The sequence below is a fragment of the Haliaeetus albicilla genome, chromosome 26 (assembly GCF_947461875.1).
Source record: "Haliaeetus albicilla chromosome 26, bHalAlb1.1, whole genome shotgun sequence".
Taxonomy (NCBI): domain Eukaryota; kingdom Metazoa; phylum Chordata; class Aves; order Accipitriformes; family Accipitridae; genus Haliaeetus; species Haliaeetus albicilla.
In genome coordinates this window covers 4,086,355-4,093,879 of record NC_091508.1, presented here as the reverse complement: position 1 = coordinate 4,093,879, position 7,525 = coordinate 4,086,355, and the positions used below count along the sequence as shown (strand labels likewise).

At 63.5% G+C, this 7,525-nt stretch overlaps 1 protein-coding gene across 8 annotated transcripts in view; it reads left to right on the top strand.

The window, feature by feature from the left end:
* The first annotated feature begins 474 nt into the window (after positions 1 to 474).
* ATP2B4 (ATPase plasma membrane Ca2+ transporting 4) overlaps positions 475 to 7,525 on the top strand; it is a 53,930-nt gene continuing 46,879 nt past the window's right edge. For 3 of the 8 annotated variants that reach the window (XM_069771124.1, XM_069771119.1, XM_069771125.1), the window contains exon 1: positions 476 to 579. The gene's annotated coding sequence lies outside the window, so the exon portion shown is untranslated. Of the gene's footprint in view, positions 580 to 1,273; positions 1,365 to 2,051; positions 2,069 to 5,804; positions 6,010 to 7,525 lie in introns of those variants that run through there. The other 5 variants (XM_069771126.1, XM_069771122.1, XM_069771123.1 and 2 more) reach the window with 5 other exon arrangements.

Here is a 7,525-nt window from a genome sequence, read left to right as displayed (position 1 = left end):
AGGAACCCCAATTTTGCCGTCGTTCACAGCGCTCTGACCACCTGCCTTCCCCACGCCCGGAGCGGGGAGGGCTTTATACATGAAGACACCCTCACTTTTTGGGGTCCACGCTGCTTACGGGTGCGTGCACCTCCCTGCCCAGGTGGGCACACGTTGCAGTGCCACGGAGGGGGGGGGTCCCGCACTGCCTGGGTGTGCATGCCCAGTGCTGCCTCGGTGGGGGGGGGTGTCCCCGCTCTATCCGGGGGTGCATACAGCGGGGTAGATCCCCCCCCCCCCCCCCACTGTCCGGAGTGGGAGGGGGTAACGGCCCCCTCCCGCTCCTTGCCGTCCCCCTTAAGCAGCCGCCGGGGCGGGCCGCCACCTTAAGAGAGCCCCTCCCCCGGCGGGCTGGGGCGAGCCCTCCTCGGCTCGGCTCGGCACGGCACGGGTTGCCATGACAAGCATTTTCTCCCGCTAGCTCTGGGACCCGCTTCTTTGCCACCCCCCCACCTCCTCCTCCTCCTTCCCCCCCCCCCCCCACTCCATGGCCAGCCGCGGGGGCTCCGCCGCCAGCCGGGCGCCGTGGGGGTTGAACCGGTGAGTGTGTGTCGGGGGGGGGTCCTGGGGGTGGTTTTTGGGGGTTGGTTTTGCGGTGTTGGGTGTACGGGGGGGGGGGAAGCGCCGTTCCCACCGCCCCACCCGCGGGCTAAGCCCCCGCCGCGGGTGGGGCGGTGGGAACGGCGCTTCCCCCCCCCCCCAGTCTCTCCCAGTATGCAGCGCTGTGCGCACTGGGGTGCTGCACCCAGGTGCAGCAGGTGGGGCGGGGGGGGGGGGCTTGGCATAGCGTGTGCCCCCACCCCGGAGCTGCCCGGTCCCGCTGCAGCGTGGAGCCGGGTGGGTCCCTGAAGGTGGGCGCGATGGTGGGATGCCCATGGTCCCTCCGCTTTTTTTTTTTTGGGGGGGTGTCTGCGAGGCGTGTAACCCTCACTCCCCAGTATCTGGGGTGGGTGGGAACCCTCTCTGGTCGTATTCTGCAACTTGTTGCTTGCCCTTGAAGGCGGGGGGGGGGAGCGTGGGGTTCCCGGTCGCGCGTGTTGTGGCACTGCGGAGGGTTTGGCGGGGGGGGGGTGCAGGATGCGACCGCCATGGGTCGGGCTCCGTCTGGCCGATGCTTCCATCCATCCCAGGCCACGCTGCAGCTTGGCACTGGTGCTGGAGGGAAGGGCAGAGGCAGCGCAGGCGGAGGGGGGGTGGTGGTGGGGGGGGGGGGGGGGGGACCGCCTTGCGGCAGCCCAAGGACAGAGCGGGGAAGGTGCTGCGTGGGTGATTTTCCCCATCCTTTGGGCAGGAGGGGTGCTGCTCCCTGGTCGGAGCTGGTTGAGGTGCGTCCGGAATGGGGTAACGCGGGTAGGGTGTGCGTGGGGTCGGATCCGGAGCCAGGGGTGGGATGGAGGGTGGGATGGCAGAGCGCTGGGACCGCCGGGGATGGGGAGGCTGCCTGGTGTTTGCCCACGCCATGGGCAGGCACGTCCCCCTCCTGCCTGCACCAATCCAGCTGATCAAATCCACAGCAGAAAACAGGAGTGGGGGGGGGGGAAATAAATAAAAAAAAGGAGGAAAAAAAAAATTATAAATACATAAAGAAGAAAACCAGGCAGGCTCTGGCCCACATGGCCAGCAGGCAGGAGCCTCTTCCGCCTCCTGCCTCTGCCTCCAGCGCTCTGCCCACATCCCAGCCCTGCCTGCGCCCTGGCTCCGGAGCCTCCGAGCATCCACTCCGGCTGCCTGGCCTGGCTCGGTGGGCAGGGGTCGTGCCCCTCGTGGGGTCCAGGGTTGCCCCTGGCAGTGGGGGGGGTTGTAGAGCTGGGTGGTCCCTCTCTGCTTGGCTGGAGGCAAGTCGAAATCTTGAGAGGGGAGGGAGCGGAGGAGGGACAATAGGTTATTGTGCTCTTATCTCTGGAGACCTGAGGTTGGGTGGGGGTTTGGATTGCAAATCTCAAACCAGTGCAGCCTGTTTCTGTCTGTGGACGGGCAGCCGTGGACTGACAGCCTGGCCGGCACCCAGGGGCAGCGAGCTGGGGTGGAGGTGAGTTCTCAGAGCTACCCATGGGGTGTCCAGAGCTGTCCTGGGGCTGGGGGACACCGTTCTGTGCCCCCACCCCAAAACGGGCACGATGCTTCTGCCGTTGGCTGCTCTAGGGTTTGCGCCGGCTGCCTGCCGCTCTGCCTGGCTCCAGACAGTGCCCTCAATCTTTCGCTTCCTTGAGCACTGAAACGCACCTAAATTATTTAATCATGAGCAAGAGAAGCTGACGCCCCCGCGTTCCGCCAGCCCCACCCCACAGCGGCGTGGGGTTCCCTTCCCGGCTCCGTGCCCGTGTCCTGCTGGCTGCCCCCTCGAGTGACCCTCTCCAGGGAATCCCACCCGTCCCCTTGGGATGGCGTGGACTGGGTGGTGGGGTCAGGGGTGGCTGCAAGTGCCCCCCCAGATAGCGGAGGGCTCTCCCAGCCTGGATGGAGGGAGCTGGGTGGTCTTGGAGGCCTCCCAAAACCTACATGCCCTTTGAACCCCCAAAGCCTGTTTGGAGCAGTGGATTCGGATACGTGGGTTTTCTGCCCTGTGCCGAGGCTGGTGCTGCACCGGCGCGGCAGAGGGGTTGCTGGGACGGTGCAATGGTGCAAGCGGAGCTGGGAAGCATCCAGGGCAGCGAGACGGAGCTTGCCCATACCTCCGGCTTCCCCGTACCTCCAGAGCCCGGCCCCTCGGGGTGCAGGCTCCATCCCCGTCCCACCCTTGCCGGCGGCGGGGCTGTGGGTGCTGCCCTGGGAGCAGCCTCGTGCAAGGGGACGCGCAGGGACCTCTGCAAAGCCTCGGCTCTTTCCCTGCAGGATTGGAGCCGGCTGGTGCTGGGGAGGTGGTGGTTCAAACGCTACAGGTAGAGGCTTGAGAGGTTGAAAGGTGTTGTTGAGTGGCGGTGGTGGTTTTTTTTTTTTTTTTTTTTTCCGGTATGATGATGGAGGGAATTCCCTGCGCTTGGCGTATGGAGGATCTCTCGCTGTTAGCGTGCGCCGCTGCCGACTGGAGCGTCACGGAGCCTTGCGCCCGAGGAGCTGGGACCCGCCGTGCGGAGGACGGGGCAGGGAAGGGTGAGCCGTAGGGTGGCACAGGTCCTTGGGCAGGGTGAGTAAGAGCAGGGAGAGACTGCTGCTCCTCTCTGCTATTGTTTTGCAGTAGAAAGCGCCGGGGTGGAGCCATGCCTGGAGTTCCCTCTCTTCCCCAAGGCCTTCCCCAGCTGCCCGTGCTGGGAGATGAGCCTGCTCCTTCCCTGCCTGCACCTCGCAGGGGCTGCAGGTTCCCTGCGTGCTCCCTGCTCCTCTCTTGGGTTTGTTTTTTTTGTTTTGTTTTGGTTTTTCCCTCTTTCTCCCCACCTCACTTCCCCCCGCTAGGCCACGAGCGGAGTTTGCCTGCAGTGGGTTGCACACGCCTGTTGCAGCAGCGCTGGAAGGAAGGAGCCTGCGGGGGTTTTTTTGGGGGGGACGTGAGGAAGCCCAGCGCTGAGCAGCAGCAGCTCTACAGCAGGGACGCGCTGCCGATGCCCGTTGGCTGCCGCTCCCCGTATCCGCTGCTCCCCGACGGCAGGGCCCAGGGAAGGGCTGGCTGCTCTCGGGCTTCCTCCTCACCCAGGGCCCCTCCCCGCCGGGGAAGGCCGCAGTGCGCTTGGCAAATCACCACTTGCTCTCTGGGAACCGGAGGAAAACCTGGATTAAACCCCCAGCGAGCCGTGGTGCCGGGGACCCCCGCTTTGCTCCGGGTGCCACCGTGCCGGAGATGCGTTCGTCGCGGCAGGGACCGGGCTGGCGGAGCGGGAGCCCGGGGAGGGATGCGGCGATGCTCGGCGCGACCGTGCCAAGGGCTGCAGATCCTTAGGTGAGGAGGTGGCCGCTGCGGTGCGAAGCGGTGCCACCTCCTCTGGTGTTCCCCCAACTCCTCTGTCTCGCTGGGGACTTCTGGGAGCGGATCTCGGTAGGGTGAGGGAGGCTGGCCGATGGCTGCTGGCTGCCTGGAGCCCTCCTGGTCGGGATGGATGGAGGCAGCGATGTCCTTTCTATCACATAAGTGGAGAACCGGTGCGTGAAAGGGGAAATAAATGAGTCTGGGCGAGCTGGGAATTTGAACCTGTCTCTCTCGTCCTCGTGCTGTGCCCGGGATGGAATAGGGACCCATCCCGCGGTGCTGGTGATGGACGTGCTCCTGGGGGAAGCAGCTTTGATGGGCAGAGGGTGATGCACATCTCCCCAGCCTCCCACCTCTCAAAATCAGTGTATGCAAAGGCCTCTTGCGACGAGCAGTGACCGGCTGGAGGAGAGGGACAGGTGGGTGACAGCAACCTGCCCCTCTCTGCCCAGCTGTGGCCAGCCCAGAGCTCCCCGTGAGCTTCCCAGTGACACTGGGACAGGGACAGGGACCGTGTTTCAGGGTGCAGGTCCAGTCTTGGGGTCCCTGGGTGCAGCCGGCCGTGGGAGCCACGTTCCCTGCCACCTCCTGGCAGCGCTTTCTGAGGCCGAACTAATGAAACATCTGACTTTGATGTTTTAATTAGTTGCTTTTGGCTTTAATGCAGAGGGATAATAGAGTTTCCATGGACTTATAAAACCTGCCCCTCTATTTATTCATTAGAAAAAGGAAAGGGGCGGAAAAAAAAAAAGGTAAGCTAACCCTGGATAGAGAAAGGAAGAAAGCAAATGCTTGAGATGTGCGGAGCACATGACAACCCGCTGGTGTGTCACCCACCTGGATGGTGACTCTTTTAAAGCACTAATTAAGCAATTTACATCCTGGGAGAGCTCTCTCTGAGTAACAGATGAGTTTGGTGTCCTCCTGCATTTGTGAGCTTCTGGGAGGGGTCTTGGATTTAAACGTGGGAAGCTGATGCCCAGTGACGTGACGCTGGGGGGAATCGGGAATTGGGGCTGTGGGAGTCCTGGCCAGGAGCATCCCTCTGCCCGCACTACCTCGGCAGCAAAGCTCACCCCGCTCTCGCAAGTGTGGACGGGCTGCCGCTGCCCTGGCAGATGGGGAGGGACGTGGGGACCCCGGTGCAGGCGTGAGGGGGGATGCCGAGTGCTCCTGGGCTGGCTCTCTGCGACATCTGTGCTTCTGCATCGTGGCATCCAGTCCTAAACGCCGTACGGACCGGGAGGGGCCAGGCTGGGGAGGGGGCACCGTGCAGCTGCCAAAAATCCTGCGGCTAACTCGCTTCGGAGCAAGGGAAGGGGCATGGGAAGGATCATGCTGTCGGACAGTGCCAAAGGCTGGCTCAGGAGAGCTTGTCTCAGCCAGCCCTTCCCTTCCCGCAGCACAGGGGTCTGCGGTGAGCCCATGGGGACACACCGGTCCCCTGCACCCCACCGCCCATTGCGGGCACCCGAGCTGGGACGTGGCGGGTCCCCGTTGTGGGGACTCCTCGCCAGGGTGGCAGAAGCCAAGTTGAAGGTTTGGCCAGTTGTCTGTGTTTTATGCTGACGGGGAAACTTTAGCTTCTACGCTTCCATGGCAGGGATGAGTCGGCAGCTGGGCTGAGCCGAGGCACCGACAGCCAAAGGAGCCGAGCGCTGCTGCGGCTGCTGGGGTGCTGGGGACAAGTCTCCATCCCCCCCCCTTTTTTTTTTTTTTTTATTTTATGCAGTATCCCTTTATTTTCCCCCTGCTAAAGCAGCTGGGGTTTGAGGGGAGCAGCGAGCTGCTGGTGTGCCTGGGCAGAGTACAGCGCGTAGGAGTCCCTACCCGGAAGAGTTTGTCCAGCAGGGACGGGGAGGGAGGAATCCGATCCCTCCTTTTTCCCAGGCTGGGATCCCAGCGAGCTTCGCTTCCCGTGATCCCAGCTGGCTCCCCGCTCCCGAGACCCCTGCACAGGTCTGGTCTCCTGCTCCGTCCCAGCTGGCAGAGGAGGGCTCTGTGCCACTGATCCTGTGACTCCTCCACCGCCGCGGCTGCTGACATCTCCTCTTTGTCTCAGGCGCAGAAAGGTCAGCCCTGCCTAACTCGCCGCGGTCCGTTAAGGAGCCATAAATAAGCTGGATCCGTCTGCCGCGGGGCCGCGACAGCCGCCGGCTCTTGGGCTGATCCCAGCATCATCTTCCTCCTCCCTGGGCAGAGAAAGGATTTGTGCCGGGGGAGGGATTGGGCTGGTTGGTGATGCCAGCCGGGGGGGGGACGGGACTGAATCCCAGCACTGCAGAGCCTGGGGGGCAGCGGGGTGGGCTGAGGCCCGAGGCACTCGCTTCAGCAGTGGCAGCGGTAAAAGCAGCGAGCCCCGTGCCAAGGGCGAGAGCCGAGAGGGCTGCTCACAGGCTCCTGCCTTCCCCAGGCTAAAAATAAGCCACTGGCCCTCGCCATGCTGCCTCTGCTCCCACCGGGGGGGCTGGAGGGGGCAGGGGGTGAAGCTGGGCTGCAGGGGACCACGAGGGAGCTCAGCCCTGCACCGCGGTTCCCGGGCCTGCCTGGGACTTGATGTGACCTTTGCTCTTTGAGCATCGGATCCAGTGATCAGATTTTCAGGTCCGGGCTCGGATTTCGGACAGAAGGTGTCTGATTTTCAGCACGGTTTCCCAAGATGCTAATTAAGGACCCTGCTGCGACAGCTAGAGCTTTACTGTCCCTTCTCCAGCCCTCGCTTGCCCAGGAGGTGCCGATCGCCCCAGCCAGCCCCGTGGCATGCCCTCGGCTTTTCTCTTCTCGCCCTTTGTTTCTGCTCGGGAATGCTGATGCTTCGTCTCTCTCTGCTTCGGCCCTCCCAGAGGCTTAGTGGCACGGCATCGAGGTACTCCTGCTCTTCATCTCTCTCTTCCCACCTTCTCACCAGCCACTTAAAAGTAACCTCGGGTTGCTCGAGTGCTCGGCTGCTGCAGGCGGATCTCAGGCTGCATGGATGCTTTTTAACTGGAGATGGAAAGGCTGCTTTCTTGCTCGTGGCTGTCTCGCAGGCTGTGGCTGCTGCAGGCAGCGAAGGGACACGAGGACGAGCGAGAAGATGGCTTGGTCCTCGAGCGTCTTGCTATCTCATCTCTTTTCTGCAGGGGCTGAAGCCCCAACCTTATCGTTGGCTTTGCAGGCTGAGCCAGGCTGTGCTCCAGGAGAGGAGAACAGCTCCAGGCGTGATCTGCTGGCCACGAAATCCAGGGCAGGGTGTCTCGTTTGCTGCGTGAGGCTCCCAGAGCAGCGTGGCACCTGTACAGCCTGCCTGCCGGTCCCGTGTGCCGGGAAAGCCGCCTCAGCGCCGGCTGCGTACAAAACCGTGCCGTGACATATCGCTGCAGCTGGCAGCCGGCAGCGCGCGGTGCTGAGCTTCCCCAGGGTTCCCAGCCCAGCACCACCCGCTCCAGAGGGGCTTTCTGCCGGCGCTGGGCTCTCCCGTGGGCGCGTGGCTGTGGTGGGAGCACAGATCGAGCATGGCCTCTGTGACGGAGACAGCCTGGGGGTGACCTGGGCTGGGAGGGAGCTCGTGCTCCAGCGTGAACCTGAGTTAAATATTATTCTTGCCTC